Below are 8123 nucleotides of genomic sequence, written 5' to 3' on the forward strand. Positions count from 1 at the left end.
GTCGGCGCAGTTGGTGTGGTAGGCGAAAGGGCTGTGCCACTTGGAACATTGAATTCCCGTCAAGCGCGATTCGCGTATTTTATAATCGATTAGTCCAAATCTAATTGAAAAAAAGAAGAGATAAATACCGCATCTTGCATTTGAAAGGGCCACCGAATTGAGGCACAGCGTTTCTTTTAAGTCTTCTTACATATATGTATAGCTCATTTTGCAACCCGTCAAGTACAACCTTCGCAGGGTAGATACAAAAGCGGCGGAAGTCGTATTTCTAAATTATTTCAGATGAACAGCAAATATCATCTTATGGCATGGTTTGGTGTTACTATTAGAAGACCATTAGGTTCAGCTGCGAGCACCCAAGACCATTTAGATATGCAGGTTTTCTTTAAAGGAGATACGCCTATGATACGCCTATCTTCTCAGTGTACCTTCCTTTGTCTGGATTAAAGAGAGTGGAATGATGCAAGTTCGTCTGAGTGTTTGTTTTCCTGAACTAGTCTATCCCCAGTCCTAAACTCTGTTCCTATTTTGGTTACACGGGATTGTGGTGTACCGTTTGACGGATCACCATCCTTTTCGTCTTAATTTTGGCGTTATGTTTTGAAAAAACTAGGAAGTTTAATCGTTCTGAACTAGTAGTAATTACTATGTGTAAGCACAATTAGTAGAAATCACAACAGCACATTTCTTAGGCTTATTTGCAACGGTACACCATGGTGATCCGTTCATTGCTAAATAATTTCAGTAGACTGTAATTAATTTACTGACAACGGATCACCATGGTGTACCGTTGAGATTTTGAAGGAAAAAAAGGCCAATGGCTTGAAAATCTCGCTATTGTTAAGTTGTGTTCTAGTGCTTATTTTATAGTAAACAATTGGGCAAAGAAGACCGATTTAAAGGGAGCGTGAATAATTTTGGAAGAAACGGTGACGGTGTACCGTGATCACAATGATGATGTTCATTGTTTGCACAAGCAATTTTCTACAAGTCAATGGGTGGAGTCCTTTATCTAAGGGAATATACCAGTAAATATAACTTTTTCTTTGCAGAGCTATAATTTCAATACCTATTAAAAGGCAAAACAACAAGACAATTGATTGTTAAGTAAAAAAGTAGAAGACAAATCGTTGAAAATAGTACTTGCAACCTTATGATGAAACCAACAACCTTTTTTTCACATACTCCACCGGTGTAAGAATGTGTTTACACACCAAAAAGAGAACATTTACTGTTGTACGCTATGGAGCTGAAAACGAGTTAAGGTAATAAATAATACTTGGTACCACCACCCCTCGTTCGGATCATTATGCACAGTGTCTATTCTTTTACAGGTAAAAGCCCCGTCTCCTTTTCGCAGGAACCTGAGACAGCAAATGATGTGCCTTCTCAGTGTGTTACTTACAGTAGCTTGAACTTACGCCCTCTTTTTGACAATTTTTTTAAACACGCGGGAGTGTTCCTATTTCTTTTGGAAATTCTTTCAACCGTTGCTGTTGAAATATCACAAAAATCAGCAACTTTACTATCGAAAAGTCCTTCAATTTAACGTGGCTTCAGTAAAAAGCTCTTGGCCGTGTGACGTTTAATATCGAAACAGGGTTCAATTAAAGGCCATTACGCTTGTGCAGCTTTGCGCTCGTAAATCTACAAGATATCTTTCCCTTTCAGCAACTAGTCATCTCTTTCTATCAATTTCAATTTCAAAAAGTAGCTAAACATGCTTCGACATATTTTCATTATGAAAGTCCCATGAAAGCAAACGTTATAGAATACATTGGTAATGGCGCTTTTCGTTATCTGAAGTACGTCATTCAACACCCAGACAATCTCGGTCATAAATAGTTGTAACACTTCGCTTGAACAGCAAGTGAAGCGCATCAAGGCTGTTAATAACGTACCCCTCCTCCTCCCTCCAATCAATGTTGCATTTACCGGTTGGTTTTTGCACTCCAACCCATAAACATCAACATTGAAGGGGGAGAGGGGGCAAATTGCCGTCTGTGTTACAACATTTGTGACCGAGACTGTAGCATTACCATTAGGCTGATTTAGCAACAAAACGGGAACGTCAGTGGCGACGTCGCGCGCAGCAAAACTACCAATGAGAATTTAGAATAGAGAAGAAAAGAGTGGAGTCTATTCTATTCTGAATTTTCATTGGTGTTTTTTCTGCGCGCGCCGTCGCCACTGACGTTCCCGTTCTGTTGCTAAATCAGCCTATTTTATCTCAGAAAGGGCGTAACTGTGCTCTGCAGTGGGTTACTAGTGTTTCGGACATTGTTAAGAAGGTCCTTTTAACTGTAACCTCAATTTTTAGCCAAAACATTCTGTTCAATATTTTGGGAAAATACACCATTTTCAGATCTTAAATTGCTATTCCTTTTGCATACTTCAAGAAAAAGCTCTAAAATGCTGTTTTCTTGCTGAATGATGCACACAGCTAAGGTGAACAGGTCTTATTTTCACGGAAAAATGCACTTTAGAAAAACACAAAATTGTTTGGAAGGTGTTTTTAATTGCTCTCCCGAGACTCCTTGAAACTTACAAATATGCTGTAGGTCGTGGATGTGAAGCGCTCAACGAAGACAAATAAATCTCCTGCTAGAAACTTTCTTTCCTTACAAGGACCGACTTAGGGCCGTGGCCAAATGGCTAAGGTCTTATGTAGAGGTGCCTGTTGAGACTGCAATGATTTTTGTATCGGAAAAACTAAAAGACGATTGCATGACAGAAAAACTGAGCATTATTAATATATTCCTGATAAAGTTAGATAAAAAGTTAAAGGAAATCAAGAGAAAATGAGGGGGCAGAGAAGGAGGCTCCCGGTCCAGCCCTTGGGATATGTCAAGTCCACGAAAGTTATTTTTAGACGAGCGGAAGTCTTCCAAGACTTTGAAAGAAAATATATATTCATCAGCCTTCCACGTGCGCCATCATTTTCTCTTTTCACTAAGAACCTGAGAGCGAAGCAAGACTGCATGCGGACGTCTCGGAAGACAGACTTCCCCTAGAACAAAGACTTCCGCTCGTCTAAAAATAACTTTCGTGGACATAACATATCCCGGCCAACGCCTTGAGCCTCCCTCCCTGTCCCCTCATTTTTTCTTGAGGAAATTGAATCACAACCTGGACTATTTGTTTCTTTACATATCAGTTTGTGTTGATAAGTAAGTAAGTAAGTAATTTTATTTAAACACATATCGCATATGAGCGATAGCTCGTTTAAATGCAAATGTGTCATAAAAAATTACAATGTGATAATTAAGATAATCTTACATGTATAAGTAGTGAGTGAAAAATAAGAAATAAGAATTAAATCAAATGAAATGAATAATAACCTATTACAATAATCAATAATTCAATAAAAGAAAATATTGGTAATTAGACTGTCTATTTACAAAAAATACAGCTGCAGTCATACGATGAAGACAATTGTATGTTTTGTAAGTTCTTCCGAAATGTAGAAAGGGATTCTGACATCCTTATTTTGTCTGGTAGATTGTTCTATTGTTTACTAGCCTGGTACGTGAAAGAATGTTGCATATAAGATGAGGTTGGTCTTGGAATAACAACCTTAAGATGGCCCCTTAGGCTGTAACCGTTGCTACGCAGGATAAACCTTTCCCGAATGCAGTTCGGTGCCTGGCCATAAATACTTTTCTATACGAGTGTCAGTGCTTGTTCTATGCGTCGGTGTTCCAGGCTTTTAATATGTACGATGTTAAGTAACTCTTCATAACACAATGATGAATGTTCCTATTAAATTTATACATATATATGCACAGTCAAACATCGATTATTCGGACGTTAATTGTCACGATTTTTTTCTGGTCAAAATTTGTTCGTGAATATTAATTAATAAGGATGAAAAATGCTACTTAAAAGCGTGTGTCAACCTTGCTTTTATTGTTGCTACTTAACAGCACTTTCCTTCTGAAACTCATTGCTAGAGGTAAAGTGCTGCAGATAATATGAAATTCTGACTCCGAGCTGTTTTGTCGCTTAGTGAAGTTCTATGCTATATTTACTAGTTTTTTTTTATTTTTTTATTTTTTATTTATTTCTTTTTTGCCACAGAAAGAAGAAATTAAAATACAAATATGAACAATCAAAAAAGAGAAGATGGAAAGAAAAATTATTGAATTGCATTGGTGGCGAGGAGGCCTAAAAGAAACTACTAAGCTTATGTAAATTAGGCCTCCCCAAGTAAAAGCATCTATCTATTGTTGACATGCAAGTTGGCAACGGAGAATACAATTGTTACAAACATTTAGTTATTTAACGTGTTGAAATATAAAGTAATGAACGGAAATTAAAAACAGTTTGAACTTACAAGTTGGTAATGAAGCATACAATTACAAACACTTAGTCATTTAATTAAGGTGTTGAAATATGTAAACAGTTGTGAAAGTAAATTACAGGGTAAAAATAATTTGACACAGGAAGAACAAAATACTTAATTTTCAGAATAGTTGTTAAAAAAGAATGACTTAAGTGCTTTCTTGAAGGAAGCTGTTGAGGAAGAATTCATTATATCAATGTCAAGAGAATTGTAAAATTTAGGTCCCTGATAGAAAACAGAAAATTGTTTAATGTTAGTCCGACAGAAAGGCAGACGAAATGCATGAGAGTTTCTCGAATAATATGTGTGAATTTGACTGTTTAGAGTGAATTTGCTAGCTAACTTGGGAGGAAGAGTTCGAATTTGATAGGAGAACATGAATTGACCAAGTTGTAACAGGTTAAGATCATGGAATTTTAGGATTCCAAGTTTCTTAAATATAGGGTCAGAATGAGCATTAAAATGAGATTTATCTATGATTCTCACCACTCTTTTCTGCAATTTTACCAGACGAACAAGGTTAGTTTTATAGGTGGACGCCCAAACTATATTACTGTAAAAGAAGTAAGGATAAACAAGTGAAAAGTACAATACACGTAAAGAGTATGAAGATAAATAAAAACTTGATTTCTGTATCATTCCAATTGATTTCGACACTTTGTTAGCCACATGGGAGATCTCAGACTTCCAGGTTACGTTTTCATCGATGATCACACCCAAGAAAACTGTTTCTTTAACTTGATCAATTTGTTGCTTATTTATAAAAATTTGAAAATTATAACTTCTACGTTTTTGGTTTGGTTTGAACACTATGAACTTGGTCTTTTTAAGATTCAGTGAAAGCTTATGAACCCTAAACCATACTGACAACTTATTTAACTCGATATTCAGCTGATTAACCAAATAATCAGGATCTTTACCAGACAGAAAAACGTTGGTATCGTCCGCGAATAAAATCAGTTGTAGTGCCGTAGATGCATTGACTATATCATTAATGTAAAGAAGAAAAAATAAAGGCCCTAGAATAGAGCCCTGAGGAACCCCACAGGATATATTAAAGCGAGAAGAAACATGACCGTTGAAATCTACAAATTGTAATCTGTTGGAAAAATAGCTTTTTACCCATTTTAAGGCCAGTCCACGTATACCATAGTGTTCAAGTTTGTCAAATAAAATATTATGATTAACTGTATCGAATGCTTTTGAGAGATCAAGGAAAATACTAATAGCTATATCACCACGATCTAAAGCAGAGGAAATCTTATCATACAAATCAATCAAAGCAAGTGTAGGGGAGTGATTTTTCCTAAAGCCATATTGCTCATCACAAAGGACATTTAAATTAGTTAGATAATCATTTAAACGGTTATAAATTATTCTCTCAAGAAATTTGGAAAAACTAGGTAGAACTGAAACAGGTCTATAGTTAGTGAACAACGACTGGTCATCAGCTTTGAATAAAGGTATTACCCGTGCTATCTTCATTTGATCTGGTACAATGCCATGAGCAATTGACAAGTTAATAATGTGAGCCAAAGGTTCAGAGATTAATTGGATAGATTCCTTTATGAGGGACATTGGAATGTTATCATAACCCGCAGCTTTGTTGGATGCAAATGATTGAGCAATAACAATAATTTCTTCTTTTGTTGCCGGATTGAAAAAGATAGATTCTGCAAAAGATCCTGAAAGAAAGTCTTTATGAGAAAAAGGATGAGATTGTATTTCTTTTGCAAGGTTAGGACCAATACTGCAGAAATACTTAAAAAATTTATTCGCGATGATAACTGGATCAGATATTTCTTGACCATCAGATGTGAATATTGAGTTTACTTTAGGCTTTGATTTCTTCCGATTCAAGATGTCATTAAGAATTTTCCAAGTAGCATGGGTATTTGCTTTTGCATATTCTAATTTCTTCTCATAATATAATCGTCTAGCCGATCTCAAAATGTGATTTAATTTGTTTTTGAAAGACTTATAGAGTAGATTGTTATTCTGTGTTGGTTTATGAAGGAATTGTTTATAAAGTTTGTTTTTCCTTTTAATCGACTTGAGAAGAACTTTAGTTAACCACGGTTTTTTAATAGATCTCTTCTTCGGAATCAATTTCCTAACAGGAAAACAGTCATTGTATATTTTGGTAATTTTATTAAGAAAACTGGTGTATGCAGTACGTGGATCATTGTAACCTGCGAGTGAAGACCACTCAACACCCTCAAGTTTTTCAACAAACTTGGACCGATTAATTGGGTTCTTTTCTCGGACAAAAATGGGATCTTGTCTAGAATGATGTCCTAGAGTGTTGTCCGAATGAATAGAAAAAACAGGAAGATGATCTGAGATGTCAGTAAACAATAAACCACTTCTCGAACGAACAAAGAAATTGTTCACAAAAATATTATCTATTAAAGTAGCCGTGTGAGGGGTGATACGTGTGGGACGTGTAATCAAAGGGAGTAACATATTAGAATACATTTCATCAAGAAATTGGCCAGTAGAATGATGGTGTTGGTAGTTCATTAAATTAATGTTGAAATCGCCCAATAAAAAACATATCTTATTTTCCCTAGAGATTTTGCCTAACGATTCATTGATTTTGGTCAAGAATTCGTCAACACCTTGGTTGGGTGGTAGGTAAACAATGCCAACAATTATGTTTTTAACCCCTGGTCTTAACACCTCAATAAACAATGATTCAGCGATGTCAACATCACTGAAACAAAAATCTTCTCGCTCTTTAAACTCAATATCATTAGAAACATATAGTCCTACACCGCCACCAGGTCTACTTTGCCTATATTTGTGGACAAACCTAAAGCCATCAATATCAACCGAGTGAAAGGAATCGCTCAGCCAGGTCTCAGAAATACCGACGATAGAAAAATTAATCTCTAAAGATGATAATAAATTAGTCAGGTTATTTATATTACGCTGGAGACTACGAATATTCAAATGGAGTAGAGAAAAATCGGCATCTGAATATTGTTCACGTTTAAGCATTTCGTTAAATTGATTTTCTATAAAGTAATCGCAAGGTGTCTCTCTTGCATTGAAATGAATGTCAGGGTCAAGACTTTCAGTCTGAGTCAGAGAAGCGTTTAAGTTCGTGAGAATAGGATTGTAATAAAGACTAGAAAACCTCTCGGAGTTGAAGTGAACAGGACCGTTCTGAAGTTCATAAAGAGCAAGTGAAAAGCTAGAATCATCGAGGTGATTAAAAGGTGATTAAAAGGGAGTATAGTTCAGCCTTTGCATCGATTTGTTGCGATCTTCTCTCAGTCGTTACATTTATTCGACAATATATTTCCAACATCACTGCGATCGGGGTTTTTTCTCCTTGTTTGGTCGTGACGAGGCATAATTTAGATTTCTCTTTCATGACACTGCAAATCACACAGTAATTCTCTTTTCCCGCGTTCCAGGCCCATTTTCATTGCGGGGTAAGAGGGAGTCTCGGAACAGGACTACTGACAACCAAGAAAAAATGAGGGGACAGAGAGAAAGGCTCAAGGCGTTGGCCGGGATATGTTATGTCCACGAAAGTTATTTTTAGACGAGCGGAAGTCTTTGTTCTAGGGGAAGTCTGTCTTCCGAGACGTCCGCATGCAGTCTTGCTTCGCTCTCAGGTTCTTAGTGAAAAGAGAAAATGATGGCGCACGTGGAAGGCTGATGAATATATATTTTCTTTCAAACATCGGACCGAGGTTGGCCTGCATGCGGACGTCTCGGAAGACTTCCGCTCGTCTAAAAATAACTTTCGTGGACTTGACATATC

This window comes from Montipora capricornis, chromosome 9 (genome assembly GCF_036669925.1).
Source record: "Montipora capricornis isolate CH-2021 chromosome 9, ASM3666992v2, whole genome shotgun sequence".
In the NCBI taxonomy this organism is placed as follows: Eukaryota; Metazoa; Cnidaria; class Anthozoa; order Scleractinia; family Acroporidae; genus Montipora; species Montipora capricornis.